Source organism: Stegodyphus dumicola, chromosome 3 (genome assembly GCF_044657685.1).
Source record: "Stegodyphus dumicola isolate Sdum_Otavi_A_Nest chromosome 3, ASM4465768v1".
NCBI lineage: Eukaryota > Metazoa > Arthropoda > Arachnida > Araneae > Eresidae > Stegodyphus > Stegodyphus dumicola.
The window spans coordinates 37,571,816-37,582,454 of NC_140770.1; positions in this window are offsets into that span (position 1 = coordinate 37,571,816).

Below are 10,639 nucleotides of genomic sequence, written 5' to 3' on the forward strand. Positions count from 1 at the left end.
TTTAAAACACTTTTTTGTTGAAATAATTTTTTGTTAGTTGCATGGTAGCTGAATGATCTCTTATATGGATGGATGCCATGCCAGTATAAGAAAAGATTAAGTCCCAATGGCAATTGTTTTTGTGATTGACTGTGCAATATATTTGTAAAGCTTTCAGGAAATAATTGCTTTTAGGACATATAAAAATATGTTCCCCATATAGAATTTAAAGAACATCTGGTAAAGTTACATTTGAATTCTTGTTAATTGTTAAAAAAGCAGATGGTTTATTTCACAGAAGATGGATGATATGTTTCACTTGTTTTTATTCCAGATTTCTGTTATTTTTAAATATTGCAACTAAATATTCCTCAGATTTAAGAAATGTGGCCTCTAACCATTTTGAGACGTGGAATTGACAGAATAGTAACGAGCTTTAAGTGAACTATCAGCATCTAGTTGATCATTTATAAATGAAATCTAATTAATTTGTTAACTTTATGGCTCAGTCTTAATTATAAACACTGGTCATTTTTTAGTATTCATTCCTCCCATCAAATATAAAAAAAAAAATAATAATGGTACATGAAAAGTCATCCTGTGGACTTGGAACCATATACGACCACAGGATGACTTTCGCGGAAGTCATCGTGCGGTCATATATCGTTTCGGATTCACAAATCAATGACATAATCATATATTTTTTTAATCTTTAGAATTCTCAATATAGTGTCAACTATGTCAGTCCATTTCTTTGTATAGTTGTTAAATTGTATCCTTAAAAATAACACGTAACAGTAACATTTGGTGAAAGCATTCTTTTATTGGAAAAATGAAATAAATATGAAATTATGGACTAAAGCTAATACATTTCATTGCTTCATAATGAATTTATTCTCATAGCATTTAGCACAATTCCAAAATACATTTAACGCTTATAAATATAATATGTTGTTCTCAATCACGTACCTATTTTAAATACCAAATTTCAGAAGTTTCTCTTGTCTTTTTACAAAAGCCTGTTCCAAGTGTTAAAAGTATCACTTCCAGTGTATTAATATTAAGAAAAATCTAGTTGTTCCCATTGATATGAAAGTCTTAAATGCCAAAACTGGAAAGTAAGAAGATGCAGATTTGATATAGTATGGAGAAAAACTGTAAAATTAAAAAAGATATGAATGGGTGCATTAAATACAAAGTAGTGGTTTTTGCTTATTATTAAAGCAAAAAGCATTACTTTGTATTTAATGCACCCATTCATATCTTTTTTTATACTAAGTTCCAATACAGCTTGCAAAAGAATTTTTTTCCATTAAAAGAAAAAAAGATAAGACCGGATTTTAACTATATTTAGGCATGAAACTCTTGAAGCAGTTCTAATTGAAAAGTTAAATATAATGGGAAAAGAAACTTTATTTAAAAAATTCCATAATTTAGAGCTTAATCTTACTAAGCATGCTACCTATAAATATTTATATTCATTATTTGTAAAGAAATTATAAGTAATTTTATTATCATTATATGTACTATTCTTCTGTATCTAAAATTCAATTTTTTTTAACTTTATTTTTCTATAGAAATCAGAATTCAGAAACCTAAATATATACGATTTATGGATTCTAATTTTCTCTATGATTATTTGTGATTTAAAATATTTGCATCAATAATGTTTTAGTAAATTTTGATATTTCTGCTTTAATAAAAGGAAAATTTCTAATAAAATATGCATATAATTTATAAGATTTTTATTTATTCAATTTTATATAGAGAGATATTTTAAGCTAATCTAATTAAATGGATTACAATTAATGATTTAATTAAAAATTAATAAATGGGTAATAAAAATATGCTTTATATGCACATTTTCAAATTTGTAAAAATGTCATTCACACATTGACTGCTGACAAGTTTTGCTCTAGGTTGGAGTATAAGTAGTGTAAACAGGCCTTATGAGCTTCAAGCAAAGTACCACTTCTAGTTGTCCAATTTTGCCCAAAATCTAATCAACTCTTTATGTACGAATGTAGAAAGCTTAAATATGGAAAATGGGAATTTTTGGAAGTTCCAGCAAGTGTTATTGTGGATGAAAAAATTTTCACACACAAACAGACATCATTCTAAAAACAGCTGAAACATGTTGTTGAGTTCCCTAATTCGCGCTTTTTCGCGGAAAACATCCTTTAGAACAGCGAAAAAAAGGTTGTAAAGCCCTTTAGAAAGGCACGATCCAAATCACTTTTCTGCCCTCCTTTATTACTGTTCCCTAATAAGAAGAGTCATTATAGAGGCTCACCAGCGACCGAGCGGTAACGCCGCTGAACACTGGTAGTTCGGTTCGAGGTTCGAATCCCGCGAACGGGCTGGCTGCATGAGCGTTTTCGTGGTTTTCCCCATGTGTAACGTGTATACGAGCTAGTTTTCCATAAAAAGTACTCCATGAAGGCATCCCTCCCTTAAGGCAGATAGCCCTCGAGTGCTTTGCCGTAATCTAATAAACCAAACCATTATAGTGGTTATTTGTGCCCTCCCCATGAAAGTAGTAAAATTTACAGAATGAAAAATATTCTAAAATTTCGTAACATCAGTTTAACACCTGAAGAGATATGTAGCTAGCCACTGCTCAGAAAAATGAAATGTAAGTGAAATATAAACGCATAAGCATAGGGCCCGTACGCACTTGGGGCTGAGGAACACATGCGTTAAGACGGCCTTGGCATAACTACACTGAAGTGCAAAATTAAGAAAATTTGCAAATTATGTCTATTTTTACAAAAAGTATTGAACCAAAGATACTAATTATGGCTCTAAAGAATTATGATGAAACATGTCGAATATAAAGCGTACGCATATCTGCGGAGGGGATCTAGGCCGCACGAAGGGTTTTCGGCGATTTGTGTACTTGTACTTCTTCACAACATTTGCTGTGTTTCTCGCAAGAGTGGGGTAAATTTTATGACGTATCAAGTAAAATTAGTAGCCAAGAATGTATAGATGATGGAATAAGGGGGGGGGATTGTCAGTAGATTGGAGATAGGACAGTCAAAAGCGCAGATGGCTGCAATGTAAAGTCCAGTGTCATTTGCAATTTCCGGAAGTAGTTTCAGTACAATGGATCTATAGCGTTCCTATTTTATATGCACTTCCGAGAAGTACACAATGGATCTATATCAAGAAGACCTGGACAAGGTCCACAAACATTTAAAACGATGAAAGAATCATAATTTAGCACATTCAGGGCGGCGACACAGGACCGCTACAGCTGTTACGTGAGATGTGTGCTGTCAATGTAACTCGAGTTTTACGCTTTACAGTTGCCTCAAAGCTTCGTGAGATAGGGCTGTATGCCAGGAAAATCTCTGGTTGTGTTCTGCTCACTGCAGCACGGAAGAGAGCATGTTTAGCATAGTATAAATGACACGTGCCTTGAGCCAGATTTCAGCGGAACAGCGTGCTTTTTCACAGGTGAGCCGCGATTCATCCTGGGGCACTGATTCTTAGCGTATCTTTATCTGGCAGTGGCGTAGCTAGGGTGGGGCAAGGGGGGACATCTGTCCCCGGGCGCAGCATTCAGGGGGCGCCAAATTGATGTTACGAAATTTTAGAATGAAATGTTTCAGTTCTTGGCACAGAGAAAGGAGCACAAAATCTTCAGTTGCCCCCGGGCGCTGGAAACCTAGCTACGCCTCTGTTATCTGGAGAGAGTATGCAACAAGATACCACCCCCTCTTCATCAGAAAAAAGATCATTATGGTTGTGGAAGTGTAATGGTTTGAACAGGCATTATGTTGAATAGCCACACACCCTGCATGTGTTTGACAAATGCTTCCAGACTATTACAAGGTATAGAGAGATCTTAGAGCTCTCTTTTCGACTTTCCAGGAGCGCAGTTGGTGGTGGGTTCCTGTTAATAAACGATAACGGTCGTCTATAAAGGGCTCAGCTAGTCAACCATTACTTGTAAAGTAAAGTAAGTATATTTGTCAACATGGACTGGCCAGCTAGATGTCCTCACCTTAATCCTATAAAACATGTCTTCGATGACGCTTTTGGTAGTCCAGTTTAATCTCGCCATTTCCCCCTCCAAGAACTAAAGCGAAGTTGAAAACTGCCTTGCTGTAGAAGTGGGATCGCCTGACACAGGGATTCCTTAACTGCCTCATGTCCAATATGGCGTCACCTTGCGCGACCTGTCTGGCTGTGAGAGGGACACATAGCTCATATTGCACTTATTTTTAGTTCGATATCACAACGTGGATTTTCGACATCCTTGCATCGTGAACTTTATTGACAATCGCGCATATATGAAATTATTTTTGAATAATACATCTCTTTCTCTGTTATAAATGTATATTCATAGCAAATTTCGTTAAAATCTGCTCATTAGTTTTCAGAAGTTCATTGCTAGTTGCCTAAAATATGGATACTTTTGTGGAGGAACCCACCAGCGAAAGAGTGGTAAGATCGCTGAACACTGGTAGGTCAACCGGGGTTAAAATTCAGGCGAACATGAAAGGTTTCATGGCTTTCCTCATATAAAACGTGAATGTGTGCCTGCTTTCCTTAGGAAGTCTTCTACGACGGCATCTCTTCCCACACAAATAGTCCTCGAATTTCTTTAATTAATTAATTTAACTTTTAAGTTCGTCGAAGACTTCGAGAGATAGCGGCTTATAAATCACGTTAGACACGAGGGAATAGCAACAAGCTGCAATTTCGAGTTTTGACTTCCCAGCAGCCACACTGACTACCAATAAGTATTTGGACACCTGTGATAGAAAAGACAAAATAATTTTATTCAAAATCAATAATTGGTAGAGCCTCCACGAGAGGTAATTACAGCGTGGACCCTCCAGGGCATACTTTTCACACAGGGGCGTAGCTAGAGGGGGGGCAAAGGGGGCATCTGTCCCCGGGCGCAGAATCCAACGGGCGCCAAACTGATGTTACGACATTTTAAAATTAAATGTTTTTCATACTTGGCAAGCAGTAGGGGGCGCGAAATCTTCAGTTGTCCCTGGGCGCTGAAAACCCTACCTACGACTCTGTTTTCACAAGTCTTTGTATGACAGCTAGTGGTATATTCTTCCACTCGGCTTGGAGAAGACATAGACGTTCCTTCGCCAATTTTGCACGGGTATTGCACCCCTGAATTCGGCGATGCAACTCGTCCCAGAGGTTTTCGATAGGGTTCAGGTCTGGACTCTTGGCAGGCCAGTCCATTCGATGAACTCCATTGGCACCATACCAAGCCTTGGTTAACGTCGAAACATGACAACTGGCATTGTCGTCCTGAAAGTAACACGGGTCCAACCCGTAAAACTGCCACAACGTAGGAAGCACATTATCATCCAAAATAGTGCAGTAGGCATCGGAGTTGAGCTTACCATGAATGGGGACTAAGGGTCACAGCCCATACCAGGAGAAACACCCCCAGACCATAATTCCACCTCCGCCGAACTTGACTGTTGGCACAATGCATTCTGGCAGGAGACGTTCTCCAGGTAGACGCGAGACCCGGACTCTGCCATCCGAACGGTAAAGGGTGAACCTTGATTCGTCACTCCAAAGAACCCGTTTCCACTGATCTACGGTCCAATTTCGATGTGCTTTGCACCACATTAACCGAACAGCGCGGTTGGACTTTGTGATCAAAGGCTTATGGGCAGCATCACGACCACGAAAACCAAGCAAATGTGCTTCCTTATGGATGGTATTCATTGAAACAATACTCCCGGATACCTGTAGAAACTCCTCGCGGATGAGGGACATTGGTTGGGTGTGGTTCTTCCGAATTTCTCTGGACAGCACTCGTCGGTCTTTATCTTCCAGTTTCGTTGGTCTGCCGACTCGGGGCACATTCCGACAATCATCGCACACCTTGCACTTCTTAATCACATAGGCCACTGTCGATTTTGGGTACTTCAGATCATTAGATATGTCCCTTAAGGATCGGCCACATTTGTGATACCCGATAATTATACCTTTCTCGAAATCAGAGAGCTCCGAACTGCGAGGCATCTTGCACGCGACTAAAGCCGATGCTGTTTCCTACACGATATATACCGTCGGAGTCCTTGACGTACCTTAGGACCGCAGATATCATCATTTGCATAGGTGTCCAAATACTTATTGGTAGTCAGTGTATAACCACTAGATTATGCATATGAATCAACATGAAAATGTCAAGCTTATTTTTCCAGCGTAGAGTTGTCATCCCATTTGTGAAACGCACTGTTCGTTTCTCCTCTATTCAGATAATTTTTCCCTTATATCATTTTGGATATGCTTCCTATACAGAATAATAGTTCAATATGCATTTGTTTTATTTTCATTTAATAAATTTAAAAAAAAGTTTGGGGGATGAAAAGAAATTACCCAATAATTATTATCAATAATTTATGGCCTTTGTTTTTAAGTGCCACTCCTTTCTTTCACGACATTATAAGATACCAACAAAATGCTTCGTAACTTGCCCAGAAATATTATCAGTAAATTTGCCAGCATACTTAACGCCTGTTTCACACTAAATTATTTTCCTGATCCTTGTTATAAAGCAAAGACCTTTCTTCTCACCAAACCTGACGGATATCGACCTATCAGTCTGTTATCCAGCCTAGGAAAAATTTAGGAACGAATTATACTTACAAGAATCGAGCCATATTTTCATCTTTTACCTAACGATCAATAAGGCTTCAGAAAAAATCTTAGCATGACTTGCCAACTCGTGAGAATTGTTGAATTCGTCGGATCTGCATTTCACAGTAAGTGTTGCGCTCCTTATGCTGGACGTGGCAAAAGCATTTGACCGCCTCTGCCATGAGAGGCTCATCTTCAAGCTTATCAAACTAGATCCTAGAGAACTTATTTTTCTGATCTTCTCCTTTTTGCAAAACTGTACATTCTTCGTTGCACAAGGAAATGAAAAGTCAACTCCAAGACCTATAAGATCCAGTATCCCACAAGGCAGTATCCTTGGTTCTGAGCTTTACCGCCGAATTTCGTGTTTTTTTAGGGATGCATGCCGCTCCAAATCTGCAAGAGTAACGACGATTTTCGCCAGCTAAAAGCTTTTACTTACCGCTCAACAACGGCCTGTATCCCCTCAAAGCGCACATATTCCATTACAAAATCTCTTTATTTCATCCCCTCTATCTGCCTTTCATTTTTGGCTGATATTTTTTAATCACTTTGTATATGTGTATGTTTGTATAAGATAAAAATTCTATTTTTATTTCAGGCCCTTTAATTTTTAATATGGAAATTTTTCCTTTTCGAATTGCGTTATATACCAGGCTCTGTTTTATTTCAAATAAAATTTAAGAAGTAAACATTATTTGCCGATAGCTTTGAGGGAACGCTTTGAGGATTAAAAATGTCTTATTGCAACATAATCTCTCTCCAAAAATTCAAAATATTTTAAAACGCGCCAAACTCTTCCAAGCCCGCTTCTGTTAACATAATTAGTACCTAATTTACCTGCTGAAATCTGCATTTGTATGCAAATTAAATGCCCATCACTTGAAACTGTACGTTGCTAAAAACGAAGGATCAAATATTTCGAATCATAAATTCGTCACAATCAAGAATAACGCCATAATAAAAAAAAACTGAATGATTTTTTTTTAAAAAAGTACAAATTTGGTAAATTACTTTAGAAGTTCCAAAAACTCTTAATTTGGAATATTATTTTTCGTCCTATCTAACGGTAGAAAAATCGAAATTCTGCACTGTTTAAAACAAGGATATGAGAGAAAATGCACTACCCAACATTGTAAAATGCAACACCAAGCAGGACAGACCTAAAAATTACGCAAATTTCAGGGTAGACGCACCTCACCGAATTATGCGAATGATGTGAGATGTGCAGCTCTCCAACGCACGTTGAAAAAGATATAAGGGAAGGAACCTGCAGAATGTTCAACTTTAGTGCCGTTATTTCTGCTAGGGAAATCATCGTACAAAATCTGTTTTTATCTTAGAGGCAGAGAATGCCAGGCCGTCAACGGAGGCAGTTACAGCAGATTTTAAGAGGGGCATGGTGATCGGGCTGAGAAAGGCAGGCTGATCCATACGGCAAATCTCAGCTGACACACACCTTGATGCGTCCACAGTGTACCAGCTGTGGCAACGATGGTTGGAACAAGGAAATGTGCCAAGTTCGACGGGTGCCGGTGCAGCCAGAGTGACGTCAGCACGTATGGACCGACGCATTCGACGACAGGAGGTGGCGCACTCGCAAATCACTTCTACCTCCATTCTGCAGCATGTTCAAGACACCCTGCATGCTCCAATATCGACCAGAGCTATTTGCCGTCGATTGGTGGCTAGTGGCCTGCATTCGTGGCGTCCGCTAAGAAACTGCAATTGACCCCACATCATACACTCCAACGTCTGCAATGGTGTCGTGCTCGAGCGATGTGGACGACGGAATGGCACATAGGTCGTGTTCTCAGGATGAGACTAGCTTCTGTTTCTCCAATGATAGTCTCCGCGTACGAGTGTGGCGTCGATGTGGAGACAAGTTCAATCCCGGCAGCAATTGTGGAACGCTCCACTGCGCGACATCATGGTTTGGGGGCCAACTGCTTACGATTCCAGGTCACCTCTAGTTCGTATTCAAGGCACTATGACGGCCCAATGATACGTGGATCATGTGCTGCGGCTGCTGACACTTCTGTAACTTCAGGGAGTGGCCAATGCCTTCTTTCAGCAGTACAACGCCCGACCACACACTGCTCGCCTGAGCCAACGTATTCTGGAAGGTATCTTTTTGTTAGTCAAATTGCGCTTTGCGACGCTGCCAACGGGCTCACAGGCCACAGAACAACCCTCTTTTCGGCCTGTGTTATTGAAGTAAATCCACTTTTCATCACAAGTGACGATCCGGTCCAGAATTTTGTCCTTGCGTTGATATTCGAGCAGATTAGTGCAGGCCCGAACACGTATATCCTTATCTTTTTGAGACAGTTCATGTGGCACCCAGCGATTGAACTTATACGTCAAGTTTATGCGACGTATAGCGTGGCTAATGGATATGGGACTAACGTCTAACTCCTTAGCAAGCTCTCGATGGGTTCTATACTGATTTTCTCCTACAAGTTCTCGCAAGTGGGCCTCATCAACGTCAGTAGGCCTGTCAGAGCGCTCTGCTTTTGAGCCCAGCCCTTGTTTTTGAACTTTCGGTTCCAAATCTTCACAGTGTCATATTTTACGACATTAGTACCTAAAGCTGTAGCACATGATTTGGTGACATTTTGTAGCTGATTTTTTGAAACAGAATTGGAAGTAAATGATGGTTCTAATCTGGTAGCGTGATAGTTCTATTTCAGACACCTTGTACTTAAAAGTAACGATAATTTTTTACAAATTTCACAACACAGTGTATAAGCTAGTTCTCCCGCCTTATTAGCATGCCTTCGCAGTGTAGTGGTCAGCACGCTGGGCGCGTATTCCAGAGGTCCGTGGTTCGATTACTGGAGAAGGTGTTGCTCATTTTTAACTTCTCCTGCTCCCAAAACATACCTAATGTCTCTACAGTGGCGCTCGAACTAAAAGGGTGGTTGATGATGATTCTCCACACACAGGATTTGGCGATTGAGTCCCCTAAAACCCCAGACGCCCTTTAAAAGGGAGAGTATATAAAGAATTTCTCCTGCCTTCGTAGTGTAGTGGTCAGCACACTCGGCGAGTATTCTAGAGGTCTGTGGTTCGATTCCCGGCCAAAGTGTTGCTAATTTTTCCCTTGTTCTGCTTCCAAAAAATACCTAATATCTCTATGAGTGTTCTAAAACAAATCTCTTTTTTTCAAATGCCAAAAACCATTTGACAAAATATGATTAAACACGCCAGAATTAAATATGTTTGCGAAGACGATATTTGCGGTGGCGGGAAAGTTTCGTTAAAACCCAATATATATATATGTTATTATGATTCCTCTTAAAAAGTCGGGATCTGTCCATGGAATCAGCAATAATTCTTCTGCTTTACTCTACTATTTAGTTTTTATTTACACTGCTGTACCTTTATTTATAATCTGGTAGCTTATATTCAAATCTAAAAATGCTTTCTTAATTGCCAATTATTACCACAATAGCCCACTTTTGCATTCTAAATTTCATTTCGAATTTCCTAGGAGAAAATTTCCTTTATTTTGCTTTGTTATTCTCCCTCCTTTCAGCATGCCTTCGTGATGTAACTGTTAGCACACTCGTTTCGTATTCGAAAGGACGAGGTTCGAGTCCTGACGAGGGTATTTCTCATTTCCCACATCCTCTTGCTCGAAAATAACCTAATGACTCTATAGTGGCCCCGACCTAAAAGATGGTGGATGATGATTCTTCGCCATCAGGATTTGGCGATTGGGTTCCCTAAGGTATTTTCCCCCTCCTTTCTGCATGCTTTAGTGGTGTAATGGTAGTACACTCGGTGCGTATTCGAGAGGTCTAGGTTCGAGTCCCGGCGAAGGCATTGCTAATGTTTCACATCTCCCATATCAAAGAAATCCTGACAATCTACAACTGAATTGAATTATTTATATAAATATAAAAAAGAGGGATTGTCATTGATTAGAATGAAGACAAAATTATTTCTGAAAACATTTTTTAGAAATTTGATATTTAGCTTTAAATATAAGTAACCTAATCTGAAGAGAAGGTGAAAA